The following is a 22,673-nucleotide window of genomic DNA, read 5'->3' as shown; positions in this document are numbered from 1 at the left end:
AGACGGAGTCTCGCTCTGTCGCCCAGGCTGGAGTACAGTGGCCGGCTCTCAGCTCACTGCAAGCTCCGCCTCCCGGGTTTACGCCATTCTCCGGCCTCAGCCTCCGGAGTAGCTGGGACTACAGGCGCCCGCCACCTCGCCCGGCTCGTTTTTTGTATTTTTTTTAGTAGAGACAGGGTTTCACCGTGTTAGCCAGGATGGTCTCGATCTCCTGACCTCGTGATCTGCCCGTCTCGGCCTCCCAAAGTGCTGGGATTACAGGCTTGAGCCACCGCGCCCGGCCACCAATTTGTTTCTTACAGAAAAAAAAAGTCCATCATTTTTGATAAGCCATGATGAGTTGCATGTTCTGCTTAAAATTTTAGCTTTGATAATTGGAAAAGTTTTCCACAGACTAGCTTCTTCTGGATCTATACATTTCACTTTATTCCTCCTCCTCCACTATGCACATACTCTGGGTGTTGGACACTGTAGCACAGGTTCATAATGTAATACCACCTCTGGCCTTGCTCCTTCTGGTCACCTCACCTTGTGAGTCAGCCCAGTGGTTGGGAGGAGTATTCCTAGAAGCCATTACTACAATGTGAGAACAAGCAATGGCTTAACTACACATGAGTGTGACTGTGAATCAAGTAAACATATCCCTCCAAACCCTAATTATAATAAATGTATGTCTGAGTTAACATCCCTTTAGCTGGATCCCAAAATGCCCACAGCCACTCAACGCTACATTGTATAAGGGGGAGTTTGATGGAGAGAAAGTGGAGGGTGGGCTTTTTTTGCAGTCAAAATACGTGCCTTTGCAAATTTGACAAAGACCTATGACCAGGGAAGCACATTGGAGATTTAACTTCTTGGTGTATTTGCCTCTAGATATATGAAGTACAGATACAGCCCAAGGGAGAGTCAAAGAACTCCCAGGGTGATATGCTGCAGACTTAGAGAGCCCAGCATCCAGACTGAGGCAAGCCATAAACATATGGCCAACTATGCAGGGCCCGGAATTCCATAGCCACCCTTCTCTCCCAGGTGAACAGATGGGCGGAGTTAAATCAAATGGAGCCATTGCTTTTAGTAATGAGATTCTTAAATAATAATGGTGCTTGGTCAAGACCACCCCCCGGCCCCCGACACAAACCTGTGCTCTGCAAATACCCTTGAGCCACATACACCTGAGCAAGCACAGAGAAGGAGCCTGCACCAGCCCTGGATACCTACCTGGCTTTTTACATGAGAGAAGAATAAACGTCTCTTTTTTCAGTTTCCAGTCACTTGTACCTGAACTTCATCCTAAGGCAGGCATAGGAGATTTTTCTGGTGCTGTGGAAAATGTAAGGGAGAGCAAACCCATGTGATTCACTGCAGATACAGGACCTGACCTAAATGGATAAGATGGAATGGCTCCGCGACTGTCAGTGCACATTCTGCAGTCAGATGTCCTGGATTTAAGCACTGTCTCTTGCCAAGTGTGGTGGCTCACGCCTGTAATCCCAGCGATTTGGGAGACTGAGGCAAGCCTGGCCAACATGGTGAAACTCCCTCTCTACTAAAAATACAAAAATTAGCCAGGCATGGTGGTACGGTCCTGTAGTCCCAGCTACTCGGGAGGATGAGGCCGGAGAATCACTTGAACCCAGGAGGTGGAGGTTGTGGTGAGCTGAGATTGCACCACTGCACTCCAGCCTGGGTGACAGAGCAAGACTCCATCTCAAACAAAAACAAATACAAATACTGCCTCTGCAACTTTACTGGCTTATGCCAACTCCTTTCACCTATATGTGCCTCAGTTTCCTCATCCATGAACTGGGTCCATGAATAGGGTGTTGTAAAGATTAATGAGGTGTTATATATATGTAACACATTTAGCATAGTGCTTGGCACATAGTAAATGCACAGTAAAGTTAGCTGAGATTGCCTGTGTCGTGAGCAAAGGATGAAAGGAGTGGGTATCAGCTTAGTGGGGAGGGAAGCTATGGAAGTGGAGTGCAGAGTTCTGGAAAGAGAAGGCTACAGACAAATTTCTTCACAGTCTCATTCAAATCTGAAAGTGTCAGCTCCTCAAGGCAGGAAACTGTGTCTGTTTTACTCATCTTTATATTTCTGGAGCTGAAGATAGGGATTGAGTAAATGCTTAACAAATAGTTGGGGAATGAATGAACTCATTAGCCAAGGATGTGTGGATTACCCCACCAATTGGGCCACTGAGCCCAGGGAGTTCTTTGAAACTTGTGACCCTGGAAAGATGAATGCACAGTTCATTTTAAAAAGGGGGTAGGGGCCCTGGTCGAATGAGGTCACTGTGGCCATGTTGGGTATCTAGCAGCCTCCCTGGCCTTGTAGGAGGGGCCAGAGTCTGGTGGGCCAGGATTTTATCCAGTTTGAACAGAGGATGGAAGGAACATCTGTCCGAATCAGGTAACTTCTTGGAAACTTTGCTTTCCAGTGATTAAGCAAATTAATAAAGTTGAGGTTCTTTCAGTGCACAAATAGCTCTTAGTGTCACTGTCAATGTCAACTACTGTTTGAGGGAGAAAACTTCCCATTCACAGTTTGAGCAGAGCTTCTTTGTGAGCCTCAAAACAGAAGAGTATGCCATTGTCTCAGAATGAGATAGAAGTTTCTTGGGAATGACTGACTTTGCCAAGTAATTTGCCCAACGGTAACCACAAGGTATAATTTCAGTCTTAGGATGAGGAAGACAAATAAGAACAATCCTTGCAGAGCAGCTAGTCATGCTGCCGTAGATGGGGTCTGAATGAACTCAGTTCTGCATGACTCAGGAACTCGGCAGCAGGCAGCTGAGCACCTTCTGAGGTCACCCCAAAGCAACCAGAGGCCTGGGATCCATGCACCATCACCTCCCCAAACTATACCATCTAAGAGGTCAAGCTGGAATGCCCAGGGGCAAAAAGAGAGGAAGAGTGTAGCTGTGTACTCCTTTCTTAAGCTTGTGCAACCAGCTCTCAGTAAGTCACTTGCCCACAGGGTAGAGAGAGCCATACCCTGCCCATCCCTGGGTCTGCACCACCCTCGGATATGATCCATCCCCATGTCAGGCCTCTGCTTGCCAGCCTTGCTTGTTTCTTTTCTGTGTGTTTCCTTGAAATTTGGGAGGAACACAGCTTTAGTAGCGATCTCAGGGATTTTCCTCCCCCTGGAGAGGGAATTGAGTCATATCATTGTTGAGCAGGAGAACTTGGAGCTCATCTGGTTGACCCCTCCCTGATCGATGCAGGCCTGGGAAGGGTGACACAGTTGAGTCAAATAGAAGGTGACCTTCAGAGCAGAAGCCAGGTGTCCACCCAATAGTTTATGAGCTTTCCTTTCTGAAAAATCTTGGTTCCTGGCTGAGTACTCTGGCTCGTGCCTATAATCCCAGCACTTTGGGAGGCTGAGGCAGGAGGAGAGCTTAATGTTAGGAATTTGAGACCAGCCTGGGCAACATAGTGAGATCCTGTCTTTACAAATAAATTTGAAAAATTCACCAGGTGTGTGCCTGGTCCCCTTTTAAAAACTTGTGGTAGAATACATATATAACATAACATTTGGCATTTTAACCATTTTTAAGTGTGCAGTTTAGTGGCATTAGTACATTCACGTTGTCTTGCAGCTGTCACCACCCTCCATCTCCAGAGCTTTTCCTTCTTCCTGAATGGAAACTCTGTACCCATTGAACTATAACTCCCCTTCTCTGCTTCCCTCCAGCCCCTGTCATCCACCACTCTACTTTCTGTCTCTGTGAATTTGCCTATGCTAGGTACCTCATGTAAATGGAATTGTATATTATTTGTCCATTTGAGACTGGCCTACTTCACTTAGCATAAGGTCCTTCAGATTCTTCCATGTTGTCGCATGTCACAATTTCCTTCCTTCCTAAAGCTGAATAATATTCCATTGTATAGATACACACACACAACACAATTTGTTTATCCATTTATCTGTCCATGGACACGTGGATTGTTTCCACCCTTTGACTGTTGTGAGTAATGCTGCTCTGAACCATGGTTGTACAAATATCTCTTCAAGATGCTGTTTTCAGTTCTTTTGTGTATATACCCAGAGTAGAATTGCTGGATCATATAATAATTCCATGTTTAATGTTTTGAGGAATCCCATATATACTCTTTTTAACAAGCATAATACAATGCCATTGTCACTCCTACAAATAAATGAATCATGACTCCTTAATCACATTTAATATCCAGTCACTGTCAGGTTTCCGATTGTCTTATCAATGTTATTTTAAAAATAGTTTAGGCCAGGCATGGTGGCTTATGCCTGTAATGCCAGCACTTTGGGAGGCTGGGGCGGGAGGATCGCTCGAACTCAGGAGTTCAAGACCAACCTAGGAGACATGGTAAACCCCGTCTCTACTAAAAACACAAAAAGTAGGCAGGGGTGGTAGTGTGTGTGCCTGTGGTCCCAGCTACTGGGGAAGCTAAGGTGGGAGGATCGCTTGGGCCTGGGAACCTGGGAGGTGGAGGCTGCAGTGAGCTGAGAGCGCACCACTGCTCTCCAGCCTGGGCGACAGAGCAAGACTCTGTCTCAAAAGATAGATAGATAGATAGATAGATAGATAGATAGATAGATAGATAGATAATAGATAGATAGATAATAGATAGATAGATAGATAGATAGATAATAGATAGATAATAGATAGATAGATAGATAGATAGATAAAAGTTTCATTGTTTAAATCAGGATCCAAATAGATTTCCTATATTACAATTGGTATGTCTTTCTAAAAAAATAAACTTAATTTTGGAATCAGATTTACAGAAAAACTGCAAAGGTACTACAGAGAACGCTCATGCACTCGTTCTAATGTCAATATCTTGCATATTACTGTATATTTGTCAAAACTAAAAAAATAATATCAGCACCTTACTATGAGCAAACTGCAGACTTTATTCAAATTTTACTCCTTTTTCTATGAATGTCCTCTTTCTGTTTCAAGATCCCATCCAGGACCCCATACTGCATTTAGTTATTGTGTCTCAGACTCCTCCCATTGGTGACAGGTCCTCAGGTTTTGTTTTTCATGATTGTGAAAATTTTGAAGAGTAGTGGTCAGGTATTTTGCAGAATTTTCCCTCAATTTGGATTTGTCCAATGTTTTTGTAATGATTAGCTGGGATTAAGACACTTTGGCAAGGCCGGGCATGGTGGCTCACACTTGTAATCCCAGCACTTTGGGAGGCTGACGTGGGTGGATCGCTTGAGGTCAGGAGTCTGAGACCAGCCTGGCCAACATGGCAAAATCCAATCTCTACTAAAAATACAAAAATTAGCCAGGTGTGGTGGTGCATGCCTGTAATCCCAGCTACTCAGGAGGCTGAGGCACGATAATCACTTGAACCTGGGAGGTGGAGGTTGCAGTGAGCTGAGATTGTACCACTACACTCCAGCCTGGGTGACAGAGTGAGACTCTATCTCAAAAAAAAACCCAAAAAAAACAAAAAGGACTATTTGGGAAGGATTTCACAGAGGTGATGTGCCCTTCTCATCAGAGTGCATCAGGGGTACATGATGTCCCCACAACATCTCTGGTGATGTTAACCTTCATCGCTTGGTTAAGGTGGTGTCTGCTAGGTTTCTCTACTGGTAAGTTACTAAATTTCCCCTTTCTGTACTCTGTTATTTGGAAATGAGGCACTAAGTCCATGATATGTCTGTAAATCTATTTTAGTTTATAAAATAAAGTCTGCATAGAGGGGAACCTTCTCCTTCTATCTTTTCTTTTTTTTGAAATTTATTTGTTGAGGAAATCAGGTCATTCATTTGTCTCGTACTGTGTCCTGCAGTGTGATGTTATTTTACACCTTCCCTTGCCCTCTGTATTTCCTATAAGCTGGTGTTTGGAGCTGGAGGCCTGATCTCCTTCCTGTTTCACTCCTTCAGCAGGACCACTTCGTGAGTAGAGTTGTGGACTTCTGTCAGGAGGCTCCTGGTATCTCTTTTTGTGAAGTTAGCAGCTATTGATTCTCAACGTATTGCTTTGATTCTAATAACACCTTTAAGGTCCCTCAGGACTTACCTTATCAAAGTACTTTCCTAAGTGAAGACAGCTCATTTTCTTCCCCCATTGCACATAGTATCTTCAGCAAATTGAAGTTACTGCCATGGTAAAGAACACTGTTATTTTATATACAATTAAGAAGAAAAAAGCACTGCAAATTAATCTACAATACAATGCTTTCTTACATTGTCAGTATAATTTTGAGGCAAACTGAAGAATACCAAGGGTGAGTTACCATTTTCCTTTTAAACTACACTCATAGTTTTATTTTTCCCTCAGTTGAATCTCATTTTCTAGAAGTCAAGCCAACATCAGTGGGAAGCCTCTGCTGATGGATGCCTGGTGTGCTGATGGCAGCCTGTGCAGCATGGGCGTGGGTCACACCAGCCTTAATGGCATGACTTCGGCCCTTCCTTCATCTACCCCATGGATTCAGCAGTTTCTCCTGTCCCTCCTTGCATTGCTTGGTGTGTGGTCTGTTCTTCTGCCTGCTCCTCTGTGACGAGACAGCTTATTCTAATTCTGTGTCTTCGACATTTTTGCCTAAGTCCCATAAACACTTGGTTATAGCTTTGCAAGAAAATATAGAATTATAGCCATTCCTCTAGTGACAAATATTTGTTCCTCTCCTCTTAAATATCTGCCCCACTGCTGCATTTCCATGCGTCACTGCACCCACACCAACTTTTAGTTTCCTTATTGAATCGGGTTACAATCTTTTTGGTGCTATTTTATTTTAGGTTCAAGGGGTATGTGTGCAGGTTTGTTACATGGGTAAATTGCATGTTGTAGGGGTTTGGTGTACAGATAATTTTGTCACCCAGGTAATCGGCATAATGCCTGATAGATAGTTTTTCAATCCTCACCCTCCTCGCATTCTTCACCCTCAAGTAGGCCCTGGTGTTGTTTCTTCCCTTCTTTGTGTCCATGTGTACTCGGTGCTTAGCTCCCACTTATAAGTGAGAACACTTGGAGAACACGGATTTGGTTTTCTGTTCCTGTGTTAATTCACTCAGGATAATGGCCTCCAGTTCCATCTGTGTTGCTGCAAGGGACATGATTTCATTCTTTATTATGGCTGCATAGTATTCCATGGTGTATATGTGCCATATTTTCTTTATTTAGTTCACCGTTGATTGACGTCTAGGTTGATTTCATGTCTTTGCTATTGTTAAGAGTGCTGCAGTTAACATACATGTGCATGTGTCTTTACGGTAGAATGGTTTACATTCCTTTGGGTATATACCCAATAGTGGGATTGCTGGGTCAAGTGGTGGTTCTATTTTAAATTCTCTGAGAAAACTTCAGAAGACTTTCCACAGTGGCTGAACTAATTTACCTTCCCACCAGCACTGTGTAAGTGTTCCCTTTTCTCTGCCATCTCGCCAGCATCTGTTATTTTTTGACTTTTTAATAATAACAATTGTTTGATGATTTTTTTTTCACATGGAAGTTTTTAGTTTATTAATCTTCTTGTGAAAAACCCACAACGGCCACAGATAACATCATTGCAGCACCTTTACTCCTTCGGCTTTTTGCCAGCACCAACATTGGCCTTTGCAGTCCCCCTACTTTTTTCATTCTGTTCTTGCGTTCCTTTCATTGCTTTCTTGAGGTCTTTTTCTTCTCATACAGGCCATGTCTTGCAAGTCTGTGTTTGGGTTCATTTTTCTTTGCATAATCCAGGGAATCGTAAATCATGCCAAAGCCAGTTGTGTTGCCACCACCAAAATGAGTTCTGAATCCAAATACAAAGATGACGTCCATTGTGGTCTTGTACATTTTGGCTAGTTTTCCCCAAATTTCTGTCTTAGGTACTGTCACCTTTCCGGGGTGAATGACATCAATGACCATTTGTTTCCTCTGAAGTCGTCGGTTGGTCATGAACTTGCCAGTGCGGATAGTTACCGTGTCGTTCATGATGGCGGCCTATCCTCAGACAGCCAGGGAAGAAAAAAGCTGATGATACTTTAAATGGTAATGAAGCTCCATAGCTGTAGAACCAACAATGCACATACTTCAGTTGAAGGTGATGCCAATATGAATAGTTATGGCCAAAGGTCGGCATGCACTGTCATAACAACCATGTCAGAGATGCCTGGCTGTGAAAGGCTGCCCAATTTCAGATGTGTTACACGTTTTTAGGCCGGGCATGGTGGCTCACACCTGTAATCCCAGCACTTTGGGAGGCCAAGTAAGCGGATCACTTGAGGCCAGGAGTTCAAGACCAGCCTGGCCAACATGGTGAATCCCCGTCTCTACTAAAAATACAAAAAATTTAGCCTGGTGTAGTGGCGGTCACCTGTAATCCCAGCTACTCAGGAGGCTGAGGCAAGAGAATCACTTGAACCTGGGAGGCGGATCTTGCAGTGAGCCAAGATCATGCTACTGCACTCCAGCCTGGGCAACAGAGAGAGACTCCACCTCAAAAAAAAGTTTTTAAAATATGCATCTTAGAATTAATGAAATACAGGTTTCTGGTTATGTGGGTAATGAGAACCCCATTTTATTTATCTGGGTGATCTTCCCACAGCATGTAGCTCAGTGCTTACATGAGATTTCAAAAATATTTGTTTTCGGATTGAAGCCAACAGTTAATCAATATATATATTTACTGAGCATTTACCAGGAACAAGATCTACTTGAAATGCATATTTGAAAACCCAAACCAATCCCTTTTTCTTAAAATAGTAATTTGATTCTCCTCATCCTTATTATATTTCTGTAGCTGTTCTTAGCCAAACTTAAATCTACTGCTATGTCAGTGGGCTTTTTGTTTCTTTTCCGCTTGAGTAATAAACGCACCCAACTGGCTATCTTAGATTTTGGAGAGTTGCGCTCCCTCTCCTTGAGGGTGGAGTTTGAGCTTCTCTTTGAATCAGCCTCCTGTGTTTTTCTCCATCTCTTCTTGCCTTCCTGCCTGTGTCCTCGCTTTTGTTCCCACCAAAGGTCCACCTTCTGAGGTCTTTCTTGCAATGTGTGCTTAGTGTTTCTCTCTTCAGATTTAAACACTCCCAGGTTTTGGGCTCAGTCCCCTGTATGCACCCCTGTTTCTTAAATCAGTTTCTTCCCAGCTGATTCTACAGAACACGTTCTTTCTGGGATGCTCTGGTAGAAAGAGGTCTGTGGAAATGCAGCAGTGAACAGCTCATTCCTTGCCCCCTCTTCTCATCGTGCATGTAAGCATATTGAACACTCTGACAAGTCCTGTGTTGAGGAGGCCTGTCAAACTCAAAGATTTCCCAAACGCATTTCACCTTGAAGCCTTTTGCCACATTGTATTGATTCAGTGACACTTTCTTCCTCTCACATTTGAACATTTCTGAAATTGGGATGCATATTATAGCCGATCAGATAAGAACACAGTGGCCGGGTACAGTGGCTTACACCTGTAATCCCAGCACTTTGGGAGGCCGAGGCGGGGGGGATCACTTGAGGTCAGGAGCTTGAGACCAGCCTGGCCAACATGGTGAAACCTCATCTCTATTAAAAATACAAAAAAATTAGCCGGGCGTGGTGGCTGGCGCCTGTAGTCCCAGCTTCTTGGGAGGCTGAGGCAGGAGAATGGTGTGAACCCGGGAGGAAACGGAGCTTGCAGTGAGCGGAGATCGCGCCACTGCACTCCAGCCTGGGAGACAGAGTGAGACTCCATCTCAAAAAAAAAAAAAAAAAAAATATATATATATAAATTAGCTGGGCGTGGTGGCGCACTCCTGTAATCCCAGCTACTCGGGAGGCTGAGGCAGGAGAATCTCTTGAACCCAGGAGGTGGAGGTTGGAGTGAGCTGAAATCATGCCATTGCACTCCAGCCTGGGCAACAGAGCAAAAAACCCCCCAAAAACAAAAAACACTGTGTGTGTTTTTTTCTTCCCTAGAGGTACTTGCAACAGCAGTGTAAGAGACATCGATGGTATTTGAGATGGATAGGGTATTCATGGTTCATTTGTGGATATTCTTTTGAGCCAGTGATACGAGTACTCTGTATTAAGAAACCCAGCTGTCAGATCCTGAAGCCCTATCTCTCTCTCCCTACTGCATGGCCTTCTTCCAAGGTATTCCTCAGCATAGTAAGAAGCCCACATTCATAGATCTTGCTGCCTGGCCTCCTCTGCTTTAGACAATAACCTTAACACACCTTTAGTAATGGGTGAAAGTTATAGTCCGTTTATGAAAACCGGACCTGTCCATGGTCTAACAATATTTAAGGGATCTGCGCAAGGCTTATATTCATTCTTTCCAGACCTTTCCAAATTCACTCCACTCCATTAAGAAGATGTGCTTTAATCGGCTGTTTCAAAAAATAAAGCTGACAGTTCTTTTGAGATTGAATTCACATACCATGAAGTCCACTCTTTTGAAGTGTACGACTCAGTAATTTTTAGTATGTTCACAAGGTTGTGCGTCAGTGACCACTGTCTAATTCTAGAACATTTTCATCACTTTATAGGCTACTGAGGGAAATCAAAACATTTCACTTCACAATACACTTCTTTGACATATTTTGAGATGGCTGTTCAGAGGGTCTGCAAACAGAAGCAGCCCTGCAAAGCTGTCATTTGTGGTGGAGATTTGCATCCTTAGAGAAAATTTGCATTGATGCAACCAGAGCCACCATTCTTTCTACAATCTCAAGATGATCTATAAACTTCTGCACCCCATGTTGGGGGTTGGGAATGGGTTTGGGTAATCACACTGTGATTCCCGACCCCCACCATGTACCCTAATACATTTCTGATTTGTTTTTCTAAGACCACCAGAGTGGGCACAAAGAACCAGCGAGTAGGCAAGGCTAAAAGCAAAACTGCAAATTTATTCTTTGGTTATCTAGCTTCAGGGACCGGAGCTGGGGGTGGGGGGGCGGAGTTTCTAATACAGTCCCGACAAGAGTGGGGGCTGAGAAAGCCCACCCCGGGCGCATCTGCTGGGAGTGACTTTTCTAGGAGTGGAAGGGCAATAGGCGGGGCACGGGCATGTCGGGGGAGGAGGGGCGCTCCGCAGGTGCCACCAGGTAAATCTTGGTCTCCTTGGATTGACATCACCTGGTGCATGCCTGATTAATCTGTACCTTCCCGGGCGTCAGCTGCATTCTCGCACACACGGGAAGAGTTGGTGGTGAAGAAGAACCCGGAAGTGCACCATCCTGCCTCCGTTCGTCCAAACAGTCCAACCTTTTATTGATAATAGTGATAAATGGGCGCCGTGTTCTGTCTGGCTACTTCCTGCTGTTAAGGGGCGTCGTCAAGGTCGGGGCCCATGGTTGGTATTTGGACATATGGATGAAGAATAAAATAAGGCACAGTATTAGTATAGGAATGAGGAATGGAAGCATTTGTTGGAATATGGGCAAAACCCAGAAGGATGGTCCTGGCAAGGTTGGGGAGTATGAGATAGTTAAGAAAATTTAGTAAGTTTGAGGTGAGTGGGGGAAAGCCAAACTGATTTCCACTGATTGCTTTTGGTAGGGGCCCTTTTTAGCTGGGAATGAGGAACGAGTGCGCAAAGTAGTTGTTGGCCAGGCAGCAATTAAGGAGTGGAGTTTTTGGTGGAGTGGATGGCTTTCCACTTACTCCTACTACAGAGATATTGGATGGAAGGCTAGGTCCAGAGAAGGACGGCAAAACAGAATAGGTAGCCTCACTGTCGATTAAAAAATTGTCTTACCCACTACCAGGAGAGTTACCTGTGGCTTGGTGAGGGTGATGGGGGTCCCCGAGTCTCAGCACCTTCAGTTGTCATCGTCCAGATGTAGGAGCTGGAAGGAGCTCCCAGGATCCTGGGAAAGGGGGTCACGTAGAGATGCAGCACCTGTTCTCAGGGTGGGGCAATCAGACTTCCAGTGTCCTCCTTGCTGGCAAGCAGGGCAGGGGGTTGCTGGTGGACGAGGGTTAGGACATTCACTGGCCTAATGTCCTGATGCCTTGCACTTATAGCAAGGCTGCGTTGGGGCTCGGGGACCCTGCGGACACCTGTTGGCATAGTGTCCTGCCTTGCCGCACTTATAGCAGGCTCCTTTTGCAGCCTTGGAGTCTGTGGGGTGTGTGCTCTCTGCTCTGGGGTTATGACTGGGCTGTAAAGCCGCTGCTAGGAGCTGTAACTTCTGTTTGAGGCAAGCTTGCCGTCTTCTCTCTGGAGTTTTAGACCTTAAAGGCTAATTTAACTAGGTCTTGTATTGGTATCTGAGGACCATCCTCTACCTTTTGAAGTTTTTTTTTTTACGAATGTCAGGAGCTGATTGAGAAATGAAATAAGATGCCAAAATGGTGGCCCCTGTGGGGGAGGCCGGATCTAACCGGGTATATTGGGTTAGAACCTCAGTCAGTTTAGGGTAGAGGTTAGGATAACCTGGAGGTCATGCCAAGTTAAGTCATAGGCCTGACAAAGGTGTCTAAATTCCTTTATGTATATGGTAGGATTAGCTGAGAAATCACCTAAACGCTTCTCAATTTTGGAAAGATCGGCCAATGAAAAAGGGACATGTACTCTGACTACCCCCTCCGCCCCAGCCACCTCTCACAAAGGTGCTAACACTGTAGGAGGGTGTGGGCAGAGATAGGGGACTCAAGACAGCCAGTTGGGGGCCCCGAAGGAGGCATGGGACCGAGTGGATTACTAGTAGATAAGGAGGAGGAAGGAGGAGTCTGGGCAGGAAGGGAGGGGGTGGAGAGAAGGAGGAGTATAGGGACGAGAGCTTAAGGCCCAAAAGCCTTGTACGTAATTAATTTCGGACCACTTGCCTAGCCGCTGGCAGAAATTGCTGAGGTCGATCACGCCACAGTGGAAAGGAAAATTAACCGCTTCCTCCTAAGGTCTTGTTCGAGCTGTAAGGTTTTTAAATTGGCTAGGAGGCACCCTAAGGGGGTGCTCTTTAGAAATTTGGACTGGGGGTTTCCCATTTGTTTCCTCTTTACTTACACAATGGACACAATGGAAATGGAAGTGGATCTCTGCCTGGCTTCAAAGCGTCCTTTGGAACCAGCAGAGACAGACTGGAGGCTCTTGAAGCCAAAGTGGAGATTACCTTCAGGCGGACGTCTCCGTCCTGAATGGGTCTCCGAGCCACATGGTGGCTCCCAAGCCACTTGGTGGCTCCAAATGGACCTCGGACCTGCGCAGGATTTTGGCCGAGGGTGGTAAAGAGGAGACAAGGGCACTTACCCCAGAGAGGCCGTGAGAGTGAGCGAAGCGGGTCTCAGGTCCTGGTCTGTCCGTGGCATGGAATGAGGAGGAGGAGGCTCCCCGGACCCTGGGGGCCCTGAGGAGGGGTCTCCTCCCGGGTTTCGGCACCAACTGATTTGTTTTTCTAAGACCACCAGAGTGGGCACAAAAGAACCAGCGAGTAGGCAAGGCTAAAAGCAAAACTGCAAATTTATTCTTTGGTCATCTAGCTTCAGGGACCGGAGCTGGGGGTGGGGGGGCGGAGTTTCTAATACAGTCCCGACAGGAGTGGGGGCTGAGAAAGCCCACCCCGGGCGCATCTGCTGGGAGTGACTTTTCTAGGAGTGGAAGGGCAATAGGCGGGGCACGGGCATGTCGGGGGAGGAGGGGCGCTCCGCAGGTGCCACCAGGTAAATCTTGGTCTCCTTGGATTGACATCACCTGGTGCATGCCTGATTAATCTGTACCTTCCCGGGCGTCAGCTGCATTCTCGCACACACGGGAAGAGTTGGTGGTGAAGAAGAACCCGGAAGTGCACCATCCTGCCTCCGTTCGTCCAAACAGGGCTCTCGGGCGGCCTTCTTGCAGCCCCACTCCTGTCGGGATGTCGGGACTGTGGGAAGTCCGTCCGAGAGCCCCACGGGGGGACTCTGCCGGCCTCCTTCCCCGGAGGCCGACAGACTTCTCCCGCACACCTTAGGTTACCAAAATAAACGTGCAGTTTTGCTGTTACACTTGCCTACCCGCAGGTTCTTTTGCGCCCGCTGGGCTGGTCTTAGAAAAAACAAGACAATTTCTATGCTTTTTCTCTTGTTAATCCGCCTTCTGTGAGTTCACTTTTTAGCAAAACTTCAGAGAGCAAAGGGGATGTTTCTTCCTTGGCTCTTATACTACTTTGTTTTTTTCTTTTTTTGGCTGTCTTTTGATTTTTTTTTTTTTTTTTTTTTTGGAGACAGAGTCTTGCTCTGTCTCCCAGGCCGGAGTGCAGTGGTGTGATCTCAATCTCAGCTCACTGCAACCTCTGCCTCCTGGGTTCAAGCGATTCTCCAGCCTCAGCCTCCCAAATGCTGGGATTATAGGCATGCACGACCATGCCCAGCTAATTTTTGTACTTTTAGTAGAGACAGAGTTTGGCTAGGCTTGTCTCAGACTTCTGACCTCAGGTGATCTGCCCACCTTGGCCTTCCAAAGTTCTGGAATTACAGGTGTAAGCTACCGCTCCTGGCCTGAATTTTTCAAGTAATAAAATATACTTGAAGGGTCCAAGGCTAGTCCCAAGAAAAGTGCCAAGAAAGAAAATAGCATAAACAAGAAAGTGTTTGGGAGGAAAACTCATACCACCTCCAAGCGGGGTGAGGGAGATGGGGTGAACTTCATCAGTGTCAGGGGTAGTTTTTTCTGTGAGCATTTGTCTGATTGGGCCCCCTGGGGTTGGATGGGGTAGGCCAAACCAATCTCATGTTTGCTTAGAAGTCAAGAAGGGTCTCCAGGCCAGGGGAGGCTCCACTGCTCCTGTGATGCTCAGCGCACTTGCCGCAGTGTGCTGTTCCCCAGGAGGGACTGACAGGGGAGGTTTACTGAGATGGGCATGAGTCTTGGCATCAGGCAGGCCTGGGTCTGAATCTGCCAACAACCTGCTTTGTGACTTTGCACAAGTTACTTTGCAGCTCGGAGTTTCAGTTCCCTTATCTATAAAGTGTTCATCAGAGTGTCTGTTTTGCAGTATTGTACTGAAGATTCAAGAGAATACTTGCGGGGTACAGACAGAACCCTACAGTCGGGGCTGGAGAACACACTTATACATGGTGGCATCATGGCCATCCGCAGAGTCAGCCATAAAGCTTCCTTCCAAAGCCTGGAACAGGCGATTTGGGCAACACGAAGGCCAATTAGGAAAGAGTGGGCTCTGGGAGAGGTGGGGATAGGTTCCGGTGTCTGAAGGGCCATTCTCTGGAGGCAGGACTGGAATTCTTGTTTGTATCTCTACAGAGTGGAGCTCTGGGCATGGTTTGGACATCACAGGAAGAGGACTTTTAGCTTAGTTCAAGGAAGAGCTGTTTGTCCAAAGAAGTACTTGGGGTGGAGAGAACCATCTCTTGCACTGGGAAAAGTCTGCAACAGATTCTGGGTGACTGTCACCCGAGACCACGCTGGCCTATTCTAAGACACTGACTCTGAGCTGCAGAAACTCACAGCCAGTTGGAGCCAACTCTGGAGCAAGCCAGGAAACACATGATGTTTGTCCATCTTCGAGTTCTCTCTCTAAGGCCCCTGTTCCCTGGCCCACTGTATCTCCCACCAGAGCTGGTCCTCTCTGGGGCTGGCCCTTGTGGGCCATACACACCCTTCCCTTCTCTGCTATACTCACTCACATTGCTTTGGTGCCTGGATCTCACCCATCATGAGGGGAATCAACACCAAAATTAATCCACACCAAAGTGTGAGAGACTGACAGGGTCTTACGGCTGTTACTCATCCCACTTCCACATGCCAATATTAATGTAAAAGAGAAATAACCATTCCCTTGGACCTACTGTCCCGTAAGGACATTCCTGCCCAGAAGTAGTTCTCAACCTTAGCCACCCATTGGAATTACCTGGAGTTTCAAAAATATGGATGCCTGGGTCCCTTTGGGATCCAGGGATGGGATTTCACTGGGGGAGGGGAGGACAGCAGGGAGACTGGGCATTGGAAGTAACTGACAACTTCTCAGGTTGCTGACATGCAGGCAAGGGTGAGGGCCCACAGTGCTGGAGCATCACCCTTGCCCCCAGACACTCTGGGTGCTGCAGCATGCTCTGCTCAGAGGTTGGTGGCTTTTCTGTCTTTGGGGTGCAGGTGTCCTCTGCTCCTCTGTGAAATGCGCTTCAGGGCTCAACTCCGCACAGCTTCTGGTGCTGCCAAGTGTGAGTGGCTAAGACAGTCTCATTCAAGAGTGATGTATTAACAAGCCCCACTGGTGACAGATCTAAGCCAAGTCCTCCAATCAGCTGTGTTAGTAATGAGATGAGTTACTGTTCTAAGGGTCACACTCAAAGATCGCCTGCCTTCAAATCTAGCCTACTGTTTGATCTTTACCTTCTATGAGCTTCAGTTTCCTTACGTATAAACTGGAGATAAATAACTGCAGCTACCTGATAGGGTCATTGTAAGGACCAAATGGAACCAAATCATGGAGCATTGTGCCTGGCACTCAATGAGTACTTGGAAACATTCGCTATTATTATGAACACAATTTTTTAAAAATTTATTATCTTTGAGATAGAGTCTCACTCTGTCGCCCAGGCTAGAGTGCAGTGGTGCAATCTCTGCTCACTGCAAGCTCCGCCTCCTGGGTTCACACTATTCTTCTGCCTCAGCCTCCCCAGTAGCTGGGACTACAGACGCCAGCCACCACGCCCGGCTAATTTTTCGTAATTTTAGTGGAGATGGGGTTTCACTATGTTACCCAGGATGGTCCCGGTCTCCTGACCTCGTGATCCACCTGCCTCAGCTTCCCAAAGTGCTGGGATTACAGGTGTGAGCCACAGCGCCTGACCACAATATATTTTTTTGAGACAGAGTCTTGCTCTGTCACCCAGCTGGAGTGCAGTGGTGTGATCTTGGCTCGCTGCAACCTCCACCTCCCAGGTTCAAGCAATTCTCCTGCCTCAGCCTCCTGAGTTGCTGGAACTACAGGCACCCACCACCATGCCTGGCTAATGTTTGTATGTTTAGTAGAGAGGGGGTTTCACCAGGTTGGCCAGGCTGGTCTTGAACTCCTGATCTCAGGTGATTCACCACCTCAGCCTCCCAAAGTGCTGGGATTACAGGCATGAGCCACTGCACCTGGCCGAACACAATGTTTTTATCTCTGTTTTCTGTGTCCTGAGTCATTTTTCAGGAACCAAAAAAACACTTGCAGACACTAACTAGCTCAGTCCCTAATGGTGGCAGGAAGCAGCAGGTAGGTGATCAGAAGAGAAATTTCCTATAGCAAATCAGGGCCTGTGATCAGGCCGGCCCCGGCTTACTACTCAGTTTTACTGACCCCAGCCAGAAGATGGGAAGGGGGAAGCAAGGAAGGGAGTGCCCTGGAGGCAGCCCAGCCTCTTGAGTGGAACAGTGATATGGCTTGGATTTGTGTTCCCACCCACATCTCATGTCAAATTGTAATCCCCAGTGTTGGAGGAGGGGCCTAGTGGGAGGTGATTGGATCATGGGGGCAGTTTCTAATGGTTTAGCACCATCTCCCTAGTGCTGTCTTGTGCTAGAGTTCTCTGGAGATCCGGTTATTTAAAAGTGTGTAGCACTTTCTCTTTTTCTCTCTTTCTCCTGCCAGTCATGTAAGACGTTCTTGCTTCCCCTTCACCTTCCACCATGATTGTAAGTTTCCTGAGGCCTCCTGACAAGAAGAAGCCTGTACAGCCTGCAGAACCATGAGCTAATTAAACCTCTTTTCTTTATAAATTACCCAGTCTCAAGTATGTCTTTATAGCAGTGTGAGAACAGACTAATACAGGGAGCTAGTGTCAAGATGCTGGCAGAAGATTCTGAAGCGGTAGAGTTGAGGCCTCAGGAGCCTGGCTGGCCTTTAAGGGTTCCTGCTTCCTCCTGTCATGTGTGTCATCCTTGGGCAGGGCTTTCTGTCCATTCCATGTTCTCCTCGTGGTTCTTAACTCCTCTCCTTGTTATCCAGGACATCTGCTTTATATGCATTTTCTCCATGGAGAAATGGCTCTGTAGCAAAGATTAATCCTGACATAAGTAAGAGACATCTGGAAAAAATTGACCCTGCTCATTCTTCTCTTCTCTCCTAGGACCTTAGGGTTTTCAGTGGCTCTGCTCCAAGGCCCCACTGGGGAGCTGGAGAGGCCCATTTCAGTGGGTGAGCAGATGGGGGCTCCTGGGCTGAAGCCTTCCCAGAGGCTGGGTGGTGGCCAGCCATGGTCATGGGCCAAGGTCATTTGTTATTGTGCTGGAAGGACAGGGCTAGGACCGGAGGTCAGGCCAACCCAGGCTCTCAAGACCCATTCCAGGCAGGACCGGTCCCCAGCAATAGGCTGCCATGCTGCAGCAGCCCTTGATTTCCTGAGTTGCTCAGGGTAAGGACATCCTGAGAGGGAGGGTGCCTTTAGAGACTAGGACCATTAAAAGCTCATCCTAAAAGAAGCATCACCAAAACTCCTCAAGATCGTCATGGTTGTTCAAAAGATGGTCAAAGTTTCTTTCTTTTTCTCACTCCATTCCCTCTCTAGCTGTACCCCTTGTCTCCCTTCTCTCCCTCTCCTCCTTCTCTCTCCTAATTGCATTTCTCAGGGTGCCTGCGTCTGACTGCCTGTCTGCCATTGGAATGGGCACAGGTGTTGGGGGAGGATGTCTCCACCACAGGTCAGCCTGTGTACCAAGGAAGCATTTCGGGAACTGGCTTCTCTCCTTCCACCCAAGCCTATGTCACTTTTCAACCAGTGCAGTGAACAAAACCCTGAGTCACACAGGAAATACAGTAATTGTCTGAGGAACAATAAGTATCCACTCTGCAGTTGCCAGTGGTGACTACATAGCCCTTCACTGCCGTTGAGCTCTTTCTTTTGGGGGGACAGGGGGTGGTATGTGCATATCTGGCTCTCTATTTTATTTTCATACGAACAATAGCATACTGTTTGTTTGTCTTGCCCTCAGGTTTGGTTTCTGTTGCTGCTGTTGCTTTCTTTTCCGACATCATAAGCCTCCTGCTTATCTTTCCATGTCTGCACACAGGAAGCAGCATCACTTGTTTTTCACATCCTGTGCATCGAGGCACACTTTCTGCTCCTCTTTGTGCTGCCAGCCGGCCCAGGCCCACAGACGGTAGGACTTGTGCCCCAGGCTGCTGCGTGAGTCAGTCAGGCATGAAGCAAATGGCAACTTCACTGCAGTGACTGAGGAATGCTTAAGGCGCAGCCGCTGTTGACAACAGTGTGGACTGGTAAAAGGAAACAGCCAGGAGCCCTGCAGCGCTGGTGCCACCACCGTTTAGTATGACTGTGCATTTGACTAAGTCACAAGAGGCCAGGCCTGTGACTTGTCCGAGGGAAAAAATTACCAGAAAACCAGGTGTCTGGGCTGCCAGTCAGGAATCTTCATTGGGTTGGCTTTGATTGTAAACAAACAAACAAACAAAAAGCTTAGTTATTTAAATTCCATTTATGAATCTAGGAAGGAGCTTAGAAATTAGCCTTTTCCACAATCAAGACCACTTAGTCAACTCTTCTACTGTAAGTTGTCATCATTGTTCTGTTTACCCAACTTACAAATTGCTTTTTAAGTCATAACTTGAAGATTTATTCCTGGCAAATGTTTTTAAGAGCAAAAATTTGGAATCAGTGTAAGTGTCCCCAAATAGGATAATGGGAAAGTAAATAAGGATACATCTACTCAATGGAAAATTATGCATTTCTTAAACTGTACGAAAAGTTTGCAATGAAGTGGAAAATACTTAGCTGTTATGTTCAAGGAAAATTATGATGTCTACTTTATTTACAGTGCCATCATAATTATGCTAATTCACATAGGCACTAAAACAAACAAACAACCCTAAAACTTACATAAAGAAAAATAGACTGGAGAGGAAGACACCAACATGTTACTTATAGTGATTATCTTTTTGTGGGTGAAATGTGGTTGATTTTTATTCACTTCTCTCAGTGTTTCCAAATTTTCTCCACTGGTCATCCAGTACACTGGACATCCAGAATAACAACAGCATTAACTACAAGATCACAGTTCAAAGAAACAAAGGTCACTGAGATAATTTGACAAGGGGTCTATATCCAGAGCCGTTAATATAATCACAATTCTGATCCAGTCATTTCTCTTAGGAATCTGTCCTGAGTAAGTAATTCTGCTGTCAGAAAAAGCCCTAGGCAGGGAGATGTTTATTGCAGGGGAAGACTAGAAACCACCTAGATGCCAAACACTGTAAAAATAGTTAAATTAAACGAAGTTCAGCCACTTGACACCACCATGTATTCATTAGGAAAGAAAACGATGACAAAAAGCATGCACTGCAACACTAAATACAAAACTCAGCATTCACAATTAAACATGCAGTATGATAACAGGGTTTGTTTATTTTTTATTTCTTTGAGACGGAGCCTTGCGCTGTCACCCAAGCTGGAGTGCAGTGGCGCCATGTAGGCTCACTGCAACCTCTGACTCCTGGGTTCAAGCAATTCTCCTGTCTCAGCCTCCTGAGTCGCTGGGACTACAGGCGCACGCCACCACACCTGGCTAACTTTTGTATTTTCAGTAGAGATGGGGTTTTGCCATGTTGGCCAGGCTGGTCTCGAACTCCTGACCTCAGGTGATCCGCCTCCCTAGGCCTCTCAAAGTGCTGGGAGTACAGGTGTGAGCCACTGTGCCTGGCTATAACAGGGTTTTAAAAATGCTATAGGTGTTGAAAAAGGTACTCAGAGAAGACAAGATGAATGGTTCTTGATGGTGGGGCAGGGTGATGAGATTGTAGTTTCTCTTCTTGATTCAGCATTTTCTGTAATGTACTTGCCTTGCATTTATAACTTTAAAACATAATGGGTAATTGAACAATTACTCGGTTCCAAACCACAGAGTCCAGCAGGGAAGGTTGGTGGAGAGCAAGCCCCTTTGTCGGCAGTAGAACAAGAGGGAAGGATCAATCGAGGAGGGACTGATGAGATCTGACTAAGTCCAGCACTAAGCAGTGAGTGGGTGAAAAGAAATTGCTGGGCCTTGCAGGGGTCGAGGTGGGGAATGGAAAGATAAGGAATGCAAAATATACAGTTCTGTGGAAATCACTCAACAGTCAACAGACCACTTCTGATGGACAAACATCAAATTCTGTCGAATCCCACCTACCCTACAGGTCAGGGAGAGGAGAGCTGAGGGCAGTCTCTAGGCAACCTGAAGAGGGGACACGCCCAGTGGGACATAGGAAGCCTGAGTGCAGGGGTCAGCACTGCCAATCTTTAACAGAGGATGCTGGGGTTGACCAGAGCGTTCTGAGGCCACAGTGTCCAGCTCACAGTGCCTGTGATTTGCATTGCCCTTTTCTCTTGAAATTCTCTTCCTCATCCTCCATGGTGTGGCCAAAACGGCTTCCCCTCTGAGCCCTGCCTTCGTTTCCCCTGCCTGGACGGCACATCGTTTATATGTGAGTCTCCAGCTCGCTGCCACAGCTCAGAATTGATTTTGTTCCATCTGAAAACAGTGGAATATACACCTGTCAGCTGAGGAATGTTTAGGATGTTCCAGATACTGTGCTTGGTTCCCAGTTGTCCAGGGTTGGGTTAGAGCCTGTGTCTGTGTATTTGTGTTCCAGTTACTTCATGCTGCATAATAAACATTCCAAAACGTAGGGGCTTTATTTTGCTTGCCTCTGTGGTAACAGCTAGGGCAGCCAGAAGGCTGGGGCAGGAATCTTCCAAGGCTTATTCACTAATGGCTGGTGACTGGTGCTGGCTGTCAGCTGGGACCTTAGCTGGCACTGCTGACTGGAACACCCACGAGTGTTCCTCCCTTTACAGCCCAGGCTTCTTCACAGCATGGTGGCTGGGCTCCCAGAGAGAGAAAGGAAGAGAGAGAGAACACGTCAGACAGGAGGAAGCTGTATTTTGTTTTATGCCCTAGCCTCAGAGGTCACACAATGTCACCCCCCGTGTTTCATTGGTTAGAATCGAGTCACTGAAAGGGACTCATAATCAAGGGAAGGGGAATGAGACTCTACCATTTCCTAGGAGGAATGCTGCAGACGGGTCTTCAATCCCTACTGTTGGCCTTTGTTGTACGCCTCTTCTTTGTACCTAACATAGAGCCCTGAACAGAATATTAGGCAAAATTGCTGGTTGAGTCAAGTTGCCTTTTAGATTGGTACAGATCTGGGTGCAGAAGATAGATTGGAATGAACCCCCTTCCTTCCCATTAAGTCATTCAGAAACACAAAATGTTTGGAGAAATCAATCATTTTCTGCCTCCAGCTGCCCACAAGCTTGGGAGTTGGGTAGGTCAAGGTTACTGTCTACATTCTGTCCCCAGTTTCTCTACCCAGGCTTTCCTCCACTGCAGCATAATGTCAATCCCATGGTTTAATCAGACGGGTACCCTCACGGTCTCCCAGCAGGGATGCTCCAGTCCTGGTCTAATCAGATGGGTACCCAGAGCCTTTGCTCAGCTGGTCTCCCCTGCCTGGGATGCCCTCTCTGCTTCTCCCTACTTTCTGTTTTTTTGTTTATTTGTTTTGTTTTTTGTTTTTTGAGACAGAGTCTCACTATGTCACCCAGACTGGAGTGCAGTGATGTGATCTCTGCTCACTGCAACCTCTCCCTCTTGGTTTCAAGGGATTCTCATGTCTCAGCCTCCCAAGCAGCTGGGATTACAGGCATGCACTATCACGCCTGGCTTATTTTTAAATTTTTTGGTAGAGATGGGGTTTTGCCATGTTAGCCAGGCTGGTCCCGAACTCCTGGCCTCAAGTGATCCACCCGCCTCGGCCTCCCAAAGTGC

At 46.6% G+C, this 22,673-nt stretch overlaps 1 pseudogene across 1 annotated transcript; it reads right to left on the bottom strand.

Annotated features, from left to right (window-relative positions):
• Window positions 1-7,453: 7,453 nt before the first annotated feature.
• LOC111555500 lies at window positions 7,454-7,973 on the bottom strand (annotated as a pseudogene). The gene has a single exon (XR_002735553.2). The product of XR_002735553.2 is annotated as a 40S ribosomal protein S24 pseudogene (transcript).
• Window positions 7,974-22,673: the final 14,700 nt, after the last annotated feature.

Source organism: Piliocolobus tephrosceles, chromosome 2, assembly GCF_002776525.5.
Source record: "Piliocolobus tephrosceles isolate RC106 chromosome 2, ASM277652v3, whole genome shotgun sequence".
NCBI lineage: Eukaryota > Metazoa > Chordata > Mammalia > Primates > Cercopithecidae > Piliocolobus > Piliocolobus tephrosceles.
The sequence above is the reverse complement of the archived record's forward strand: the minus strand, read 5'-3'. Positions and strand labels throughout refer to the sequence as shown.